This window comes from Ursus americanus, chromosome 6, assembly GCF_024610735.1.
Source record: "Ursus americanus isolate L20-20 chromosome 6, mUrsAme1.1.p, whole genome shotgun sequence".
Classification (NCBI taxonomy): Eukaryota; Metazoa; Chordata; class Mammalia; order Carnivora; family Ursidae; genus Ursus; species Ursus americanus.
The window spans coordinates 44,703,189-44,725,490 of record NC_142132.1 but is presented as its reverse complement, the minus strand read 5'-3'; the positions used below and the strand labels follow the sequence as shown (position 1 = coordinate 44,725,490).

The window sequence follows — 22,302 nt, the reverse complement described above, 5'->3', positions numbered from 1 at the left end:
GGTTGGTTGGACATTCCTGGGCTCAGGTCTTCATTTTGGCATTTACTAGTTGTATGGCTTGAGTAAGCCACCTAACCCCATTATCTATAAAATGGATTAATAACCACTCTTTACTTATTTGAAGATTAGATGAAGTGATATATGTAAACATCTTGCATAATGCTTAGCATATAACAAGTGTTTATAGTACTATTTTTATTAGACCCAGGAAAGAGGTAAGCTTAAGAACAGGTCAATAGCAAGAAATTTATTAGTGATTCACAGTGTAGATCTTAAACTATTTTAAATCCATCTTGCCCATGCTTCCACAATTGAAGTAAGAGCTGGTTCTGGTGGACAGTAAGTGAGCTAACCAATGGTTTCAAGTGGTCCTGGGCTCACGCGGAGGGGTGAGCAATACAGAGGGTGGGAAGCCAGACAAAACAGTTAGTCTTGTACAGGAAACATAAGCAAGATTGATTTTCTGAAGAAAAAGGTTTTTTAATATGATTCCCTTTGCACCTGTTCCTCCGCCTGGGCTCCTGTTACATTAAACTCTAAAATAGCTATTATCACCATTTGTTACAAAGCTGATGCAGAATAATCGAGCATGTCCCTGGGGAAATTACACAAATTCTTTAATTCTGCAAAATTATTCAAAGAGTCCAGAAGGGGATTCCACATGCTCCCCTACTTTCTCATCAATGTTGGACAATTAGTTTTCTGGCTGAGGTATATTTATGACATCAGTGGAGTTAGAAATGGTCAGTGGAATGATGCCTGCGTGCCAGCAACGGGGAAACCTGGCATTTTCCAGTGCAATGAATTTCTCAACATTGATGGGAAGATTCAATATGATTCAGCATTTCTGCCACCTTTTTTTTTTTTTTTTTGTCTGGATAGTTCACTGGGAAACAGAGTATAGGTTAGAGAAGACAGAAGCCAGAGGAAGGAGGTGGGTATAGAACAGACAAGAGGAGTAAGAATTATGTTACGGGAAGCTCCAAAACATGGTTTCCCTCCTCAAGAGAGGAATGAGAATGCAAATAACTGGTGCTGAGATCCTCCAGCAAGACTTTGAGTTGCGTTAGAGCCAGGATTGTGTCTAATTCAGTTTATGGTATGAGCACCTCATGTGGTGCTTGGCACATAGAAAGCTCTAGAAATATTCTATTTGTCTCTTTTGAAAGGCTGGAGAAAAAAAATTAAAAAGTAAGCCAACTCTGTTAAAGATTTAATATTTTTTTATTTTCCTGCATAATGTACCCTCATTACCCACCTCTGGTGAGGACAAATTTGCAGAATATTTCAGCCTGCCAATGAGAAGCTATCTGAAACCAGAGTGTGGTAGTAGCCTGGATTGCCCCTGCCAAAGGATCCAGTAATTTTAAGTTTTGTGCTACTTCTGCCAGCCCCTGACTCCACTGATTGAGCTTCAGCTCTTTTGTGGTATTTCCATTTCTTCATTAGGTCTGCTTCTCCCTTTCATATCAGGTGGCTTTGCTAAGAATACAAGACAGTAAAGCAAATGGCAAAAACATGGGTTATAGGTGGTGTTTGCCTGGTTCTGAATCCCAGTTGTACACCCTCACTTAAATCTGGCACTCCCTTTGTGTTTTAGTTTCTGTTCTGAAATGGTATCTACTTCTTTGGGTTGTCTGTAAATTAATTGAAGCACGAGTGTAAAACACCTTGGAAATACGCCAGACCCAAAGTTGGAAGCTTCAGTTAAGAGTTGGGTACATGTAATACCCATGGAAATATCACCTTTATTACCTAGAAATTGGACCGGCATATCTTGAAGATGCTTGGCAGGATTAACATTCTAGGATTCTCACATTCTATTTTAGGAAATCTGGACCTAGCCACTGTCCTTTCACTCATATGCTGCAGAAAAACAAAGGAAGTGCACCTCTACGTCAAGGGCTATTAGCAGTAGAACTTTACGACTACCCTAGGATAGTCTAGATGTACCTCAAAAAAAGAAAAATCTGTCATTTTTGAAACATTATTTTTGTTGCTGTTGAAAATCTCAAAGTCTATTGGCTTTAAAGTTGCAGAAATACTTAGTGTATAGAGATAAATGTGGAAGCCTCGGAATGCTTACTAAAGAGAGAAAAAGAAAGGGTTTAAAATGCCGTTTTGGGTAATGGAAACAAGAATCTGTGGGAGTAAATCTGCTTTCTCAGGTACTATTAGTAACATCTGTTACATGCATTCTGTATTTTTTAAAGATTTAATTAATTAATTTGAAAGCAAGCGAGCATGAGTCGGGGGGGAGGGGCAGAGGCAGAGGGAGAGAATCTCAAACAGGTGCCCCACTAAGCATGGAGCCCAAGGCAGGGCTCGATCTCAGGACCCTGACAGATCATGTCTTGAGCGGAAACCAAAAGAATGACACGTAACCGACTGCCCACCCAGGTGCCCCACATGCATTCAGTATTTTTTAAAAATCTGGCATTCATAGATAAGAGATATCTTGCAAAGTGTTATCTTTATGTCTCTGATAGAGCGGGGGGGGGGGAGTGTACATATTTCAAGAAGGCAACTCTGACTATGGTAGTGAGAAGTAAGATTAAGTTACCTTACTAGTAGTAGAACTTTTGTCAAAAGCAAATTCCTTTGTGTGATTTTTCCCGGAGTTGGTGATCCATTGGATTAGATGGTGATGCTAAGGGTACCAAGGTTTTGGTTTTGGTTTTCATTTAAAAATGCTGTAACTGGGACGCCTGGGTCTCTCAGTCAGTTAAACATCTGCCTTTGGCTCAGGTGATGATCCCAGGGTCCTGGGATCAAGCCCTGCCTTGGGCTCCTTGCACATCGGGGAGTCTGCTTCTCCCTCTCCCTCTGCTCCTCCCGCCAGCCTGTGTTTTCTCTCTGGCTCTCTCTCAAATAAATAAATAAAATCTTTAAAAAAATAAAAATGTTGTAACTTATTAAAAAAAGAAGCAGATACAGGAAGCAACCCAAAACAAATTTGTAGCTTAACGAATTGCTCGAAGACAAATTTTCCTTCACTTTGCCAGCTGCCCCAGAAACCTCATCCTATTCGCTGCTCTCAGACACACTCTCCACCAACCCCCTCTGCAGCTGTGCTGACTTTGATAAAAGCAAGTGCTTTCTTGATACTCCTAGTTTTATCACCCAAGTGTACATCTCTGGACATTATAGTTTAGCCTATTTTTTTTCCAATTAGTTTTAGCTTTTAATTTTTAAAAAAATCCGCAAGTTCTTTCATCTTTTTTCTTTTCTATTATATACAGTTTATTTGTTGAGAGACCAGACCCATTTGACCTGTACAATTCCACATAGTCTGGAATCTGTGATGGTAGCCTCTGAATCAGGCTTAGCTTCTATCACTTTAGTGAGATTATAAAGTGAGTTATCTTGCTTTAGGAAGCACATAAAGACTGGGTTTGTTCTTTCTTGGATGTTAGCAGCTAGTGATCTTCTATGCCTAGGCTCATTAAGTAATTGAAGGTTGAAAATGGTAACATTTAAATTCTATATTTCTTCACATATTAGTTGAAATACTTCTGTAATGACACACTTGCCCTCATCTCCTGTTCGGTTACCGAGTCATACAGTTCATGTTAGGAAGACAGGATAAAAGCTCAATAGTTTTTCTTTATTTACTAGTTTTCCAGATTGTGGGTTTGTTTTTGTTTGTTTGTCTTTACCTATCATCTTTCCAAGATAACCCTTAAAAAAATGGCACTGTGAACTCATGGATTTGAACTCCTTTGATGGGTTTTAATCTATTGCGATTATTAACCTTGTAGAAGATAAAATTGTCCCATCTTAGAGGCTGATATTTTTTATTAAAAAAATATTGACTGGTGTTTATTGACTGATGACTGTCTTGAGTATAACACTTTATATATGTTATGCAATGTAATGCTCCCAAAAGTCCTACAAAGTATCCCTTGACTCGTAAGAAAGTAGAGGCCCAAAAACCTTGAGTAATTTGCCCGGGTTCCCTCAGGTAGAAGCAATAAAGCTGCAGTAGAAATCAAGGCCATCTTACTCTTTTACCACTTTGCTACATTCATCATAGCAGAAGTTTGCTTATCAGTTTTTTAGACATTGTCTCATTTAGCAGAACATTTATGTGGGTTAGCAAATCTAACTTCATTGCCATTTTACCACAGAAAAAGAGACTTGGAAAAGTTAAGTAAGTTAAATGACTTGTTCAAAGTTGTCTATGTGCCTCATGAGGGACAAAGCCCAAATTCTTACTTTGAGCCTGATGCCTTTTGAAGCAATGCTGTCCTTCCCAAGATGTGACCACTGCCGTAAAAGGGAGGCTGTGTATCTCCATCCAGGTGCCTGAAAGTCACAGACCCCAGTGCCAGGTGGTGAATTTGTATAAGCCCCTTAAGGAGGAGAAGAGTGGCCAGCCTTGTAACAAGCAACAGTATTTGAGGAACGTTACAGTTTCTTTTTTTTTTTTTTTAATATTTTGTGTATTTATTTGTCAGAGAGAGAGTACAAGCAGGGGGAGCACAGGCAGAGCGAGAAGCAGACTCCCTGCTAAGCAAGGAGCCCAATGTGGGGCTCGATTCCAGGACCCTGGGATCATGACCTAAGGCTAAAGGCAGACCCTTAACTGACTGAGCCACCCAAGCATCTCTTTTTTAAATTTATTTTTATTTTTTATTTTTAGGAATGTAGGAGTTCTTAAAATCAAAGTCAGGAATCTTTCTAAAATAGAGAGAAATGGGGCTATGCCCAGGTCACTGTCCACTGGGGTCATCGTATTTCAGTGCTTGATGTTCCCTTGAGTATGATAGGCTTAGTTATTGTACTTTTTACACAGTCTATCATTTCCTTCCTTCATTTATTTTTTTTTTTTTAAAGAGAGAGTGCATGAGTGGAGCTGGTGGGGAGGAACGAGGGAGGGGGTCAGAAGGAGAGAGAGAATCTTAAACAGACTCCATGCCCAATAAGGAGCCCAACACAGGGCTTGATCTCACAACCCTGAGATCATGACCTGAGCCAAAATCAAGAGTCAGATATTTACACCCAAAGAACAAATAATCCAATCAATAAATGGGCAGAAGACATGAACAGACATTTCTCCAAAGAAGACACACAAATGGCCAACAGACATATGAAAAAATGTTCAGCTTCACTTGGCATCAAGGAAATAACAAATCAAAACCACAATGAGATACTACCTCATACCAGTCAGAATGGCTAAAATCAACAACAGAAGAAATGATAGGTGTTGGCGAGGACACAGAGAAAGGGGAACCATCTTACACTGTTGATGGGAATGCAAGCTAGTGCAGCCACTCTGGAAAACAGCATGGAGGTTCCTCAAAGTTTGAAAATAGAGCTACCCTACGATGCAGCAATTGCACTACTGGGTATTTACCCCAAAGATACAATTGTAGTGATCCAAAAGGTCACCTCACCCCAATGTTTATAGCAGCAGTGTCCACAATAGCCAAACTATGGAAAGAGACCAGATGTCCATTGACAGATGAATGGATAAGAAGATGTGGGGGGTGTGTGTGTGTGTGTGTGTGTGTGTGTGTATTTACACTATGGAATACTACTCAGCCATCAAAAAAGTGAAATCTCACCATTTGCAATGATGTAGATGGAACTAGAAGGTATTATGCTAAGCTGAATAAGACAGTCAGAGAAAGACAGTCATCATATGATCTCACTCATATGTGAAATTTATGAGACAAATCAAAGGATTGTGGGATATGGGAGGGAAGAATAAAACAAGATGAAATCAGAGAGGGAGAAAAACCATAAGAGACTGTTTACCATAGGAAACAAACTGAGGGTTGCTGGTGGAGAGGGAGGTGGGGGAATGAATAACTGGCTGATGGACATTAAGGGGGACACATGATGTAATGAGCAGTGGGTATTATATAAGACTGACGAATCACTAAATTCTACCTCTAAAACTAATAATATACTGTGTGTTAATTAACTGAATTTAAATTAAAAACAAAACAAAAAAAGAGTCAGACATGTAATCGACTGAGCCACCGAGAGCCTCTTTTCCTTTTTTTTAAAGAAAAAAAATAGGGAGGAGAGTAACCAGTGAACAGCTCCCCAACCACCACCACTTTGTTTTCTAATAAGATTCATGTATTTTACAAGAATACATGTAAATCTACTTTTCTCTCATTGTACAGAAACTTCTCCATCTCCCTTTTAACTCTACAGTACATCTGTACTCATCATGTACCCCTGAGTCACCAACTTCTTTTATCAACAGAAGTGTTTGCTAGAGAGAATTTTAAAATGCCAAACTCCGCAGTTACCTGTTATTTAAATTGGGAGTGTTAGCAGCATTCTTGACGGTATTTTTGGTGAGGTCAGAAGGAAAAACATACAGTCTTTAATATTCTGAATAGAACTGCCTGGAGAGTGGAATGTGAAAGCATCTCTGGAAACGTATTATATATGCTGAGAGCTGGAGCTAGGAATACCTCAGGGAATGACTCATAGAAGTCTGAATGGGAGGGGGAAGTTACTTAAAATAAAGTCACTTGCTAGTTACTTAAAGTAATAAAAGTTTCTTTAACAATCACCCAGCTCCAATATTGGGATAAAGCACATATCCATCCCCCTCACCTCGTGATATTTAAGTATATGTACACCTGCCTAGATATTTTCTGTTTATCTACAAGATTTAATTAGGCTTCTAAAAAAAGCAACAGCTCAGGAGACAGTTACGATATTTCAATTTAATGCAAATCTACAGACTTAATTGCCTCCAATAGCAACAGAGGCTGCATTTCAAAATCCTCAGGATCTGGGATCATCTGCTAAACATTGGTACACTTTTACACAGGGCATTGGAAGAATGGGTTGCACCGGACAAAGGCATCAAAATGCTACACTTCTTAAAGGGTGGAATTGTGTTTTCAAATGAAGGTGAATTAAAATTAAGAAGTATATGAACTTCTTGATACCATAGTACGTTTCAAGCGGAATTGTCTTGGGAATGAAAATTAGCCTCAAAAATATCAAACTAGCTGCTCTGAAGCATCTGTAAGACCTCATAGTGTATAATTGGGTTAGAGTCTCAAAGTGCAAAAGTGCAAGGGGTCTCATGTCAGTCTTGGAGCTGATGGTCCTCTCTTGAAGGCTGTGACATTTTATGCAAGTTTCCTTATTTTAAAGACTCTTATGGTCATTCAGAGGAATACTCTGAGGACGGTGAAGGGAACTCAGACATGCCCAGAAATACTGGATGAGGTCGTCTTCCGAGATGTAGGTACGGTTGTCATAAGCCTAGTCAATTTAACAACGTAGACTCAATCTAACTATCCAACAATAGAGGATTAACTCAAATACACATAATGGGACATTATGCAGCCATTAAAAAGCAATGACAGAGACCTGTATTTATTGACATGTTAAGACATGAATAATCATGTATTTTTATGTGAAAAAGACAGTTAAGAGAATGGTGTATATAAGCAGTTCTTTTCCTACACATACTGTCTTTATGCTGCATGCTCTCGCACTTCCTCTTTGCCTCCCACCAGAGATCTGGCCTCCCAAGTGTTCTCCTTTCTTCCACTCTTTCATTATGTCTGTTTTCCTCCCCTAAAAAGCCCCAGTATCTTACTCCAAATATTTGGGATCTGACAAATTGATTGAGATACAGTCAGTCAGTTTTTTAGTGGAGATATGGTGAGATCTCCAATCTGTTGTTACAACTATTTCTCACTAGAACAAAGACCCCTCTACTCAGTTTTATTTATTTATTTTTTGTGTATCTTCGTTATATCCCATGATCCACCATTGTAGTTGTATCTTTTCAAATGCAAATTGCTCATTCCTTTTTATTTCTGAGGCACCAAATTCTCCGTCCCGGTTGTACCCAACCATCCATTTCCTAGCTTCACTTTATATTCAAAAGGAGTCAACCCTGTCTAGTAGTCTCACCACAGTTATCTCATAAGCTCATTTTTACACTCTCAAAAACTGCTAATTCATAAATCTCTTCTCTCCTAAAACCCACTGACAACCCTAGGCTTTCTTACTTCACTGTTGAGCTTGCTTTATACTTGACTGAGAAAATGGAAGAGTTCAAAGGCAAGCCCCCTTATTCTCCCAACAACAAACCCTAAAATTCATTTCCTCAACATTTGTTTCCTCTTTTTGCCCTTCCATTGAAATTAATTCAGTGCCCTGCCTCCTAGCAATGGCCAAGCCCATCATACTCTCAGTTCCTTTCCTGCATACTGTCTCAAGGATTCAACCATTTGACTGTCTCCTTTTTGCTGAAACATGAATATGGCTTTCCTGAATAGTCATTGAAAACATTTTCTAAATATAGAATTCTCACTCTTAAGAAAAAAAAAAAAGAGAGAAAAAAAACAAACTAATTTGCTTCTCCTACATCTCCAGCCACCACCCCATTTCTTCTGCCTGTTGTTTTTCCTATACCAATGTTTCTTGAAAAAGTCATTTATATGTTCTATCACTAACCTCCTCTCCCCGTTCTTCAACCATTGCAGTTGGGATTTCATCCAAACCACTGCATAAAACTGCTCTTGTCAAGGTCACTAAATTCAATTGCCCGGTATTTGTTTTCATCTTCTAACCTCTCAGCTTCATTTGACACATTTGATGACATTCTTCTATTTAAAACCCTCTTTGGTCTTTGAGTTACATCTCACTTTTCTGGATTCTTCCTATCGTTCAGGCTGTTATTTCACAATCCAATTTGAAGGTTACTTCCATCTTTTTCCAAAATCAGATTTTTTTTCAAAATCCAAAGGCTCCTCCACTTCCTTGTTTATTACCCCTTTCTATGTTATGTCATTACATCCTGGGGCTTAGATATGTTAGAGTTTTAGACATGGTGAGGAGACTTTAGGTTATGTGTTCTAGTACTCTTCCAATCATTTTGGCATACCTGGTGCCTTCAACAGTGAAGTTGAGGCATGAATCAAGTTTATGTAGTGCTAATTGGAAAACCGGTAGAGGCTTAAGGGCAATTCCTCTCTCACAGAGATCGCTGTAATGCATAGATGTAACCATGGGAGGGGGACATGTTAGTTGCATAGGGGCCAGCCCTGGTGGGATGTACTTCACCAGTGGCTTCAGCTATCTGTGGCCTGGCTTTGCTTTTTCTCATTTTCCTGGTGATAATATGCCTTTGCTATTGTGATTTTCATTCAGAAAATCTTTATTGATCTTGAGAATGGCACTGAGCTGGGCACTGAGGACAGAGATGGTAATAAGAGCAACCCTGGTATAGAATTTACTTTGTGCCAGGAATATTCCTAAGCCCTGTAGTATATGAACTAATTTAATCCTTACAACTACCACCTTGTACCTTTGAGAGGACACTAAGACTCAGTAAGACTTCATTAAGTTTCTCAAGATCAAAAGGGTGGTAGATGTCAGAGCTGCCTTTGAGATCTGGCTCCAGAGTCCTTGAGGTCACCAGCTGTTGAGAAGAGACAGAGCTATCACCACATTACAATGTGGTAAGAGCTGAAAGAGAGGTCTGGAACATGGGTGGGCCTAAGGAAGAGAGGTGCTTGCTGTGCCTTGGAAGGATTCCCAGAGGTGGTACCATTTGAACTAAGCCTTAAAAAGGGGTAAGACATTTCTTTCGGAGGAGTGGAACAATCTCAGCAGAGAGAAACGGATGTGCAAATTGCAGAGGCAGGGAAGAGTGTGGTAATCATGTAGTATGTGGAGAAGTTCTGAGTGGCTAAAGCGTGAGCTTGTGTTCATGCTGCTGTGAGGAGAAGGTTCAGTGTGCTGGGAAGACACTAACCTGGCGATCTGCAGGCTTGGCCAGAGCCAACTTTGTCTGACTCAGCATCCTTCCTAATGTCTATTATAATACAATCATATGAGAACAATCTTTCAGGTGCCTCTCAGCTCAGATTTTCTGTAATTATAGAAAACCACAAAGAAACCAAAAGTGTTATATCCTGAAATTTCAAACCCAGACTCACGTCTCCTACAGATGAATCCCTATGGCCTAAGCCTAATTCTGTGGCCCATTTTTCAGGCCTCACCTTCTACTGAATATCATTTGAAGGTAGGGGAAGCAAAGCTCAAGGTTGTCTGGGACTGTGGGGCTTCCTAGGTTGTGTTACTTCCAGTGCTAAAAAGAACTGACAGTCCTAGGCAAGCCAGGATGAGTTGGTTACCCTATCTGAAGGCCTCTTAATAGGCCAAGATCTCATTGAGTGGAGAGTGTTCATGGCAAGTCACAATACATGGGACTCAAATTGGTGTATTTGTAAATTATAGAAAAGTTTGAGATATAGACATATTTATTTCACTATTTTCATTGACTTTACCAGTACTATTCACATTTTTTATCTTATTAGATTTGTGTTTTCTAAGCCTGATTCTGAGATAAACACCCTATGCTTGGAACTTCTCTTTTTTTCCCTCTCTATTGGATATGTTTTCTTCCACTTTTTGTTTCCACAAAGAAAATTCTATTATTTCTGGTTATTTAAATATTACATGTTCCCTGTAAAAATAATAAATAGGATGTAAACCTGTAACAAAAGATTAAGTCACCTAAGGCATACCATTCCAAGATAACCACCATCAACACTTTGTTGATAGACTCATGCATTTCTTTGTGCACACACATATGTTCTTTACGTATACATACGATTTAACACAATGGGGATCATATTATCAATATATGTTGCTTTTACTATGGATATATTTATTCTGAATCGTTTCTCTCCCTCATCTGTATTTGTTTCCTTTTTCTTCCTACTTCCTCTCAGCCAAACAGGGTAACTAACCACTGCTGATGTTTGGAATCTATCCTTCCATTTTGTTTGGATTCTCAAGAGGCAGATTCCATGACAGGATTACCTGTGAACAAGGTATATTAGGGGAAATACCCATGAATGAGAGAGGGAAGGAAGCAGAAGAAGCTGGGGAGACCCTTTAGATAGGTCTAACCACTGAGAAGGAGAAGAAGAAGATAGAGTCTGAGGCTGCAGTATAGTTCTAAGAAAGTTTGGCTAAGCAAATGGGGACTCAACTAGCCAGACACCCAGTTGACAACTTGTAGGAATGGGCCTACATTACTAACCATGCTGTGCCAGGTCATTGGCTGACAGCAGCCTGCAGTTAGTGTGGCCTCAGCATGAACAGTGATTGGACCAGAAGGACAACAGCCAGTCTGTTTCCTGTAGCAGAAGATCGAAGCAGTGCATAACTTTCTTCATGTTTGTATAGCAATATACAAATTCGCGTGCATACATATTGGGCTTTGGTCATTGTTTTTATAAATACAAAATCATTTTATACACACTACTCTGAATCTTGCTTTTGTCACTTAACATGGAATCCACCCAAGTAATGCAATATATAGCTTATTCCTTTCAAGGGACACCACATTTTATAATAGTTACATATCAAAAATTACTCAAGCTATAAAAGGTATGGCATAGTTAATGAAACTATAATAGTGTTGTATGGTGACAGATGGTAGCTACATTTGTGGTGAGCATAGCATAATGTATAGAATTGCCAAATCTCTATATTGCACACCTGAAAACCATGTAACATTGTGTGTCAACTATACTTCAATTAAAAAAAAAATTACCCAAGTATTTCATATTAATGGGGATTTCCTTAAAGACCTAAATGTAAAATAACAATACACTTGTAAAGAAGTATATATATATGCACTCATATAAATATACATATAACTATATATTAAGTATGTATTTGCATATATAAATACATAAACTATATATATATATAAAAATCTAGTTTTTTAAAAAATTTAAACATTTAACCCATTTTCACTATGTTTTCATAGGTGGCATGAGACTGGTTCAGCTAAGTCAGTTGTTAATCTTCCATATTCTATGGGCTTCCAAAATTTTCTTGACATCATTTGTCCATGGTCATCATCTTCTTATTATCTCTATCTTCCTCTATGTATTTTTATTTTTAAGAGTATATTTAATATTTTTATTCTCATTTTTGCTTTGATGGAAAAATAGAAATAAAAATGCATCAATATATTGATATACATCAATACAAATTCATAATACATTCTTATGTATGAACTATCAACTCATTTACTCAGTTCAAAAATTTGGTATTCTATTTGGAGTAATAAATTAAGGACTTCATTCACTTTTAGGAGGTTGACATTTTTATTATTTTGTCTTTGCATTTAAGAATAAGATACGCTATAATTTAAGTACAAACCCTGTTTTATGTCTTCCAATAAGATTTAATAATTTTCTCCTTGTAGATGCTAGATCTTCTTATTTAATCAGTTACTATGCAGGCTATACTTTTGTCACTTTTAAGAACAGAATGCTTCCCATTTTCATTTCTATCTGGTTATTGCTAGTGTAGACAGAAGCTATTTATTTTTGGAAACGTGTCATATCCAACCATCTCAACTAGTTTCTCTTTTATTTAGTTTTTTTTTTTTTCTTTATTTGCCATCTTGTTTTACCTATATCTATTAGCATATGTTAGGTAAAAATACTGTTTTATTTTTCTTCTGATTTTTACCTGGATTTATTAAAAATGTTTTTATTTAAATTCAGATAACTACCTAGGCATCTCTTTCTTATTCAGATTTTAACGGAAATAGCTTTAGTGTTTTGCTTGTAAAAAGTTGTGGGGTTTGTGTGCGTATGTGTGTGAGATATCTCTCATTTTATAGGATATTTCTTCTCTTACTATTTTAATTTCATTTAAAAATAAGAAACGACTACTTAACTTTAGTAAATAATTTTTCATGTACTGAAATATTTGTATGACTTTTCTCCTTTAATTTTGTCAATGAAATATGAGTCTTGTATGCTTCTAATGTATTTATCTACTAAATAACTATTGGATTCTTTCTGGTAGTATTTTATTGAAAATCACTGCATACATAGGTGTACATCTATTTCTAAATATATCTAAATGCCTATTCTATTATTTTCTTTCTTTGTACCATCTTTTTTTAGATTGGTCATTAATTCTATTCCTGCTATGTAAGATGAACTTATGAGATACCCATTTATTCCTACAGTCTGTAAAATCTTAATTATCTTTGTAATTATCACTTATTTAAAAAAAGCCTAGACCTAGAACAAGAAACTGTCTTGCTCAAGTGCCTTTTGGGGGAAAGAGGAGTAAAATTTTTAATCACTTTGCCAGTATCTTCTATAGAAACTGGCCTATTCAAGTTTTGTGTTTTTCCTTTGGTAATTGCCATGCTTTTAAATTTCTAGTTCTTTCCTTCTGGACTTTCAAATTTATTGTGTTATATTTGTATGCTCTTTTAATTCCATCTTTTATCAGGAGACTGAAACAAAGGACAGCTGGAACTCGGCAATTATGGATAGCCACTATCTGATATGTGATTAAGGATTATACAATATAGGCCTATGGATGAAATAAAACAGGTAGAAAAACCCCCGAGACAAACAAGAGGACAATTACACTTTTTTTTATTCCCTCACAATACTGCTGCCCTTGGTAGGAGACCATTGTTAATATGCATACTTGAATTTCAAGAATTATACCAGACCCACCCAATTTCTCAGTCTTACTTAAGCCAGATGAGTAAATCCCAAACCCCACCACATTCTCTGTCTCTCACACACTCAGATGTGTGAAAGAAAGCCTTAATTTTTATATCTAGAGAAACTGACAGGAAAAATTATAGAGACAGGAGAGATTGGCTCATGAAAGGTCTTTAAACCATGACATACCACTTGGACTTTAATAGGAAGACAGTAGGATTGGGGCACAGAATTATATTACGTGCTGTTACTTGATGAGCCCGGTATATTTAAAAATCTCTGATCGATTCCTCTTAAAGTGGTAGCTAAGAGCACAGGTCTTAGACCTTTCCGCCTTTATTAGCTTTATGACTTTAAGCCTCAGTTTCCACATCTTTAAAATGAAGATCTAATTTTGTTTTCACACGGGTCATCTAAAATACTAAAATCATCGAGTTAAGTTAAAGTGTTCGTTGCATGGTAAATGAACTCTCAATAAATGGTTAGGATAATCAGCCATCATCACGGTCATTATCTTCATGCTCACCATCATTTATGTTTTCCGAATGTTAGAGACATACATGAACATGGTCTTGTTAGTGTGTCATGCAGATTTCCCCACGGACATGAGAACAGAAAGAAAGGAGAACATAGCTGGCTGGCAGAACTCAAGGTCTGTTCTGCTACCAACTAGTATGGACTATTTGATTTTTGGTTTTGTTTCATTTTTTTCTTTTAAGTATATTTGCTAAAAGGCCTCTGTCTTGGTTTCATAGGTTGCTGTGAATGCCAGTTTCTAATCATTATAATTTCAGTGTTTTTAATAAAATGGATTAACGGAATACTCATGGTAAAGATGAAGAAACTCAGGAAGATTTGGCATGAAATTTTCTGAAACACAACCAGTCCCTCTGTAGTTTGTGGATAGCATGTCTTTCTAAAAGACGGTAGTTCTATTAATCTGGGTAGCTAACTAAGCAGTTACAACGAATAACTCACCGATTCAATGGCTTAACATAACAGAAGTTTCCTTGCCACTAACATCACAGTCTCCTGGCAGCTCACGTCTGGTGTGACTTGGGGATCTACTCCTTCCATCATGTGGCTCTGATGTCTGGGAGACCTCCACTCCCAGCTGTAAGGAGGAGGGACACAATATGTGGGGAGGACACCCCAGCTCTTCACTCCCTCAATCTCAAAATGACACACTTCAATTCCAATCACATTTTAATGGTCAGATCTTAGTCACGTGGCCACGTCTACGTGCATATTTCATTGAACTCAGGCTTTTCGTGTATCTAGGAAGAGAATAATGGGTAGTTTAGTAAACCCAGAGATGCAGAGAGGCAAGTATGTAGCCATTTACATAAAAACCACCACCAATTAAATAAGGATTTGTCATGACATCCAAACCCATAAATAATCTATTTAAAAAAAAACAAAAAACTTTAATGAAATTCTGAGTAAAAACAGTTGTGCTTCCATCATTGCAACCTTACCAAGATCAGAATTATGATATTTCCTGGTCATTTTATATTTTTGTCCACATTTATAGAAGAGGAAAAAATGGGATAAATATATATGTGCTTAATAGTAGAATACTGTTGACCTGTTTTCCCCTTAAGATTCCACTGAGGATTCTTAGGTAAAATAATATGTATCCTAACAAATTAAAATAAAATATGATTGGATTAATTAAGAGCCTAATTTTTTGCATCAGTGATCATTACCAAGGTGATTTTTATGATGTTTAATCATCCTTGTAATATCACTATTTTCCCCTCTGATAGTCTGTTGTTTGAGTCTGTTTTCTAATTTTTGACAATCTACTAAAATTCTGGTTTTTATCATCTCTTTGATATTTTGACAATTTCAGTATTTTAAAAATATTTAATAGCTGAAGTGTTCTTGATTTGAGTATCTTAATTAAGCTGATGTGTTTGAATAGAGATCATACAGTATGGTAATGTTACTAAACATTTTTTAAAAAATTCTCAATAGTATTAAATAAATTACAATGTACTTCTGCTTCTATAAACTTTTTATAAATAATGAATAAGGGATTATTTTTGGAGAAACAGTTGATATTTTCTTCTCTATTTTTTTGTCAACAGCAGCTTAAAAATTCAGATAGTGGATATAAGTTCACTAATCACTTTTCCATGTGCACACATTCTTTGGATAAACAAATGATTGATGATGTCTCATCCTTTCAATCAGGAATTCATTTGGAGGAAGGAAAAAGTGTTTGTGAATTCTTGAGCTGAGGCTGTCAGTGATATTATTTTGCATAATTATATTGTCTGTTGATTCATTTTCCATATTTCTTTGGATGGAGCTTCTCCTGAATTGATTAAAACTTCCATTTTGTAGTCTATTTGAATTCAAATTTTGCTTCAGAAATTCTGCTTTGATTGGATATTCCAATGCATCATTTCCCAAGGGCATTTGTAAGAAAAAGAAAAGAAAGCTGCAAGGTGTGGGACTTGGGCTTTTCCAGGTTGTATTGATCCCCGTTTCATCCGTTAGTGATTGCTGGTTCCTCCTCTTTGATGTGCAGTTGAGAGAGGGTTAAAGGCTTGTAATGGGTAAATGCACTAACATTGGGAGCCTCTTTGAGAGCTGATGAAATAGACTTAACCTCCGAAGCTCAAGGCTTCCCAGCATAACACTGGCTGACTTTCATCCTAGTGAAAAAGCTGCTGTAGAACTCTCTTACCTGACACCCTGTCTGAATTTCTGTCTTGAGCATCGAGAAATAGAAGTTCTTACTTCTAACTTCTTTAGCTTGTTGATTTTAAGATTACAAATGGATCCAGACACACACTGTCAATTTTCCACAATAGGATCCTGTTGTGCTGAGTGTGTCGGAGGATATCCTGTCACCTCAGAGCTATTTCTGGGGAAGGAGAAAAATATGGGGATGGTTTCTTTGTTACGAGATGCCATTCTCTGAGTGCTCACTATCTTCATAACTCAGCGGGAATACTCTCTGTAGTACAGAGAAAATGCAAGGCTTTCCTAATGTGTGCATTCTTTCTTTCATTCCTAACTCAAGTATTGAGTACCTCTTTGGTGCCAGCTTCTAGTGAGACTCGGGAAATTCAGAGAAGAGCAACTCCCATTCTGTGTGCTTAAGTAACTGTGATATAATGTGATGAGGCACAGTGGACACTGGTGGGAGCAAAGTTCCAGAAGATTCCATAGGAAACCTATGGTTTACTAGGATTTTCCCCTATGAATTAGAAGTGGAAGAGCCTCCCAGGCAGAGGGAGCATCAGGAGGAATGGAAACAACATGAAATAATATGAGGATATGGGGAACTACAAATTATGTGGAAGGTTTTAATGTGAAGTACTGGTTAAATATCAGGTAGGCAGGATAGTTAGTCAGCCCTTAACACTGAGAATCATTGTTCCTCTTTCCTTACACATTTGGTCTTCTAGGTGTGCTATCCTGAGTACATGGAGGGCTAATGTGGGTTCTTACTTTGTTGTTGATGGCCAGCAAATGACTCTTTGGGCACTATCTCCAACAGATTCAGCTTCAGAACCGATGTTACGACTTGTGGTTAAGAGCCTTGACCTCTATCCCTCCCCTCACCAAGGAAAACAAACAAAACACACCTGATCCTTATGGAACCAGTGTTGTGCCTGACCCTGTCTCCAAGCTGTGTTTCCTGAAAGCATGAGCTGCAGACTTTATAGAGCTGTGTAGTTCTATGTTACTTCCACGCCCAGAAAGAGAGGTGCTGGCATGTAGGCCACTCCCCAGTGGACTCCTGTAAACATCGTAGCAGACACTGATCAGGCTCCCTTTTTCCTATCTGATGTTTGGTTTTTGATGAGTAGTGATACTTTCAGACATGGTAGATTGTCGACCTTTGAACACATCTTGGAACACTGTCCTCAATCCCAGGACACTAGAGAAATCTTTGGCTTGGCTTCCTACAGATGATTTGATTTAGGACATGGTGATAGAGCCATTAGCTCCTGACCTAGGACTAAGATTTCACCATGGCACAGAATGGAGGTTTGGTAAGATACTAAGTACATTGCTGACCAAGGGCAAAGAGAGATTAAGTGAACAAAACAAACAAAAACAAAAACCAAACAAAATCCTGAGGTCAGACAAATAAAAGACCCAGGCTTGTAATGAGAGATAGTATGATGTAAGTTTCCAAAGCATGGGTTTAAGAAGGAGACCTGGGTTGAAATGCCTCTTACATTTTTACATATGGAATGCATTCAGCAGCTAACTTAACTAGTGACAGTTTCCACTTTCATAAAATGAAGTAGATAAGAGTTTCTACATTATTTGTGTTGTGGTTATGAATAAATAAGATGATTCATGTAAAACTACCTTTTATAATGCCTGGTACTTAATAAGCACCTAATAAACTTTAACTACTTTTTTTAACTTCCATGAGTTGGTTTGTGATCCCAGGAAAAGATGGCAAGCGTATTTCCTCTTGGCTATGATGCTTTGTTTTGTTTTTTGTCGGTTAACCATTCAATAGGTAGTAGTTAATATTTTGTTTCAAAATTTGAAAAATTTAACTATTTTGTTTTATTCTGTTTTGGAAGATATATACATATGTAATATATTCAATACGGTAAATTCTTATAAAGGAAGAAAGAAAGTCTGTTTCTAATGGGCCATGGAATAGTATGTGCATGCTATCTTACCTGTTGGAACACGTTAAGAAGTGAAGGCTTTCACCTACATTTTAAAAAGTTTTGGGAAAAGGAAAAACATAGGTATGGCTGGAGAGTCTGAAACTAATGGTTTAAGGAAATCTCAAAAATGCAATTTGATTTATAAAGTTATAAATCACCCATTGAGGTAGAAAGGAAAAGACACTTGAAAAGATTTGTTTTGCTCTCCCCAAATACTCCAATCAACTCAGATTTTAAAAGCAGAGACAACATAGGAAAGAGCCATGAATGTTGTAGTTGTTTATCTTTATTATGATGTGGTATTTTGATTGCACCAGATAACTAAGACTGATGCATTAACTTATCTGGTAGTAGATATTAAATCAATAAAATGAAGAACTTTCTACAGAAAAAAAATAGCCATCTGAAAACATAGTAGGCTTTGTTAGTGGGAGGTTATTTAGGTCGATATGTTTTGCTCTGCTGTGGTAACAAATTCCACCATTCTAGTGACCTCACAGTAAGGCAGTTTATTTCTTGTTCACATAGAGTTGCTGCAGGTGGCAACTCTTCACACTAGATATCTATCCTACAAGCACTTCCAGAAGGATCCATACTGTTTTCATCTCTGACTCCTCTGATGTTTGAAGAGCAGAGGGAGTTGGGAGGAGGCCCACCAGTTCTTATGACCTCATACTGGAAATGAGGCATCCCTTCCTGTCAATTCCTGTTTCCTAGTATTTTTTTTTAATGACCTCGTCTTACGTATAATGAAGTCTTCCTATGATATAGGGAACACAGAGCCCTGTCTTCACTGCTCAAGGATCACTGTAATGGTCAGACTAAAGGACAAGCATAAATCTGGTGTCTGAAATTTCAGTGGTAATAATTGTAGTTTATGAAATTCACCTACCAAATCTTTACCTAACCAATGCCTGAAATAAGGGTGCTTCAACTGGAGAAATATGCACCGAGCACAGGTAAACTTTAGTGGCTAGGTGGGTATAAAACACGTGCTATATCTCATAGACAGGCATTCCCAGATATGTATGAGCAGCAAGATGCTTCTCTTGTAATTCTTCTCTGTGTAGACAGGTAGTTACACTTGATATTTGTTTTGCTTGCTCAGAGCCAGCTCTAATAGTTCAGCTAGGGAGATAATATGTTGAGGCAAATACATGCAATTCAATCATCTATGCATATTTCTCCCTCTAGGAGTGATTCCACACGCCTTGCCATCTCTGGGACCGTACACCACCTCCTTTCCCCTTCACCAAATCATCCTAAATCCTGCAGATATTGCTTCTAAAAGTTTCTTCACATATGGTGGGGGTTTTTGTTTGTTTTGTTTTATTATTATTATTTTTTACCATCCAAAATGCTTTTTTTCCCTTAATCAAGGCCCTCATGTTTCACCTTCAAACCAGTTAATAAACTCACATATATTCCTCCTTTCTCTAGCACCTATTCTTAGGCAGCTACCAAAGTCATCTTCTTAAAACTGGAGACGATAGATCATTGTAGTAAGCACGTAAGTTCTGGAGTGAGACAATCTACACCCTTGCACGATTTTCTTAACCTTTACCCCTAGTTTTGTCATCTGTTAAATGGGAGATAATAAGACCTCATAGGCTTAAAAGCAGGTGATGATGTAGGTATTTAATTGGTATATCATGGCACAAATGAATTATAACAGATGCAGGCCACAGTGCAACCGTTGTTGTACCCGCTAGTAACCCGTAATTGCTGGGTCATGGGAGGTTGTGGCAGCATGTATGGGACTAGACTAAAGATGCAAGGACATGGAGGAGGTTACATTAGGGTTGGACAATGGCTCTTTTCCAAGAGTACAGAAACAATTCAGTATTTTAATGTTAATATAAGTTACTACCAATTGAATAGCAACTTTACTTAATTCATTGAAAGCACTGAACACAGTGTACAATCAGCCTAGGTTAGGTAATGCTGCAGTAACAATAAACCCAAATCTGCAGGTGTTAACAAAATAAAAGTTTATCTCTTACCCATACAAAGTCTGCAAACAGATTGAGTTGACACTCCATTCTCAGACTGATGGACTTGGCTGGGGAAGGGAGCCTAGAGATTTGTCCATCAGCTCTAAAACACTTATCCTGGGGCACCTGGGTGGCTCAGTCAGTTAAACATCTGCCTTCGGCTCAGGTCATGATCCCAGAGTCCTGGGATTGAGCCCCACATCTGGCTCCCTGCTCAGTGGGGAGTCTGCTTCTCTCTCTGCCTCTCCCCACCCCTGGCTTGTGCATGTGCGTGTGTTCTCTCTCTCTCAAATAAATAAATAAAATCTTTAAAAAAAAACAATAAAACACTTATTGCTGGAGGTGACACCTATTATTTTTGCATTATTTCTTATTGGCAAAAGCAAGTTATGTGACCACATCCATCTTCAAGAGGGTGGAGAAGTGTGATCTTTCTGTGTGCTCAGAAGAGATGAGCCCACGTTGGTGAGCCATGCTAACATCTACCTACACAGTGTCTAGCACATTGTTAAGTGCCGTAATGACTATGAAAGCATACTCTGATCATTGCATTTCTCTCTTCAAATTATTTTATTGGATCTGTTTTACCTTCCCCATAGCACTCAAATTCCTTATTATCATTAACAACTTCTGTGATGTAAATCCTAACTATGTTTTTCATTATATCTTCTAGACTTTACTTCACTTTACCTCTGGCCTTTCCAAGCTGAGTTATTTATTTTTCCTATCAATCTATTGCTTGCTTCTACAGCCTTGTCTCTACTATTACTTCAGCTTAAATGCCTTTACATGCCCATGACACCTTCTCACACTTCTACCCATCAAGTTCAAATTTTCTAAATTTCCTTTCCTACTGTGAACTTCCATAGCAATATTCCGTGAACTTTTATGACACGATTAATTCCAGCATTATATTACAGTTATTTCTGTGAATGATTATGTCCCATTCTATCCTGAGATGTCTTTGAAAATAGGATCCATGCCTGATTCATCTGTATAGCCCGTCTTAGGAGGAGCTTACTCACAAGAGTTCAAGAAATAGTGCTGAATTCATGAGGGGGCAGCCTGGCATATCAAAGTGACCATTGGAGTGGGGATAAGGAATTTTAGATTTTACGTGCAGCCCAGTACTAAATAGTAATATTACCTTGAGCAAGTTGCTTCACTGCGCGGAACGTCAGCTTCCTCATCTCCAAATGGAGACAATTATAACTGCCTTGTCTTAACTTTCTTACAGTATTGTTGGGAGAAGTAAGTGAGATGTGAGGTCACAGTATGTGAAAGCACTTTGTATAAGTCGTCCTCATAATGACGTACAAAACTGAACTCTGATTTTAAGTTTTCAGTTGATCAGTTCTTCAGCAGTATTTATAACTGTTGACCACTCTTTTCTTTTCACAAAACACCTCTTTTATCCTTTGAGTCTTCTGATACTTTTATACCCCTGGTTTTCTGCCTACCTCTTCTTTCTCTGGTTATTACATTTTGAGGTTTTTCAAGGCCTACCTTTAGCCACCACTACCTTTCCCTCTGTCATTTTTTCACCTTTACCCTATACTCTTGCTACAAGTTCATTCTTACTCATAACATAAAGTTTTATCTATATACAGATAATTCACAAATACCTACCTCATACCCAGATCTGCCATATGAATGAGAGATCTTTAAATTCAACTGCTTACCTGATATCTGCACCTGGCTGTGTCAACACATCTCAAGCACTACATTGCCAAAACTATAGTCTTGATTTACACTTAACCTCATAAACTTTGCTTTATGAGTGTTTGCAGTGTTTTTTTTTTTTCTCCAGCAAATGACACTACCATCTACTTAATTTTAAGTGTCAAAATCTGAGTTACCTTCATTTTCATCCACAATATCAACACTCACTGGAATACTGCAAACCTTGCGATAGATATTTCTATTAATAGCACTCTAATAGAAAGCCCCACCACGTCTCGTAAGTTCCTTATAAATACTTTACTAACTGGTGTTTCTGTCCCTTGTCAATCTAATACTTACACTGCATCTTTTTCAAAGTGTAAATCTTACATTTTTCTTAAAGTGGTTCGCACTGTTTCTGGATGAAAGGTAATGTTCCTTACCGTGGCCTTCAAGAACTTGCATGATCTGCTCATTTCTACCTCT

At 37.7% G+C, this 22,302-nt stretch overlaps 1 protein-coding gene across 8 annotated transcripts in view; it reads left to right on the top strand.

The window, feature by feature from the left end:
* NRG3 (neuregulin 3) overlaps window positions 1–22,302 on the top strand; it is a 1,004,506-nt gene that overhangs the window by 610,934 nt on the left and 371,270 nt on the right. The gene's annotated exons all lie outside the window — the stretch shown is intronic.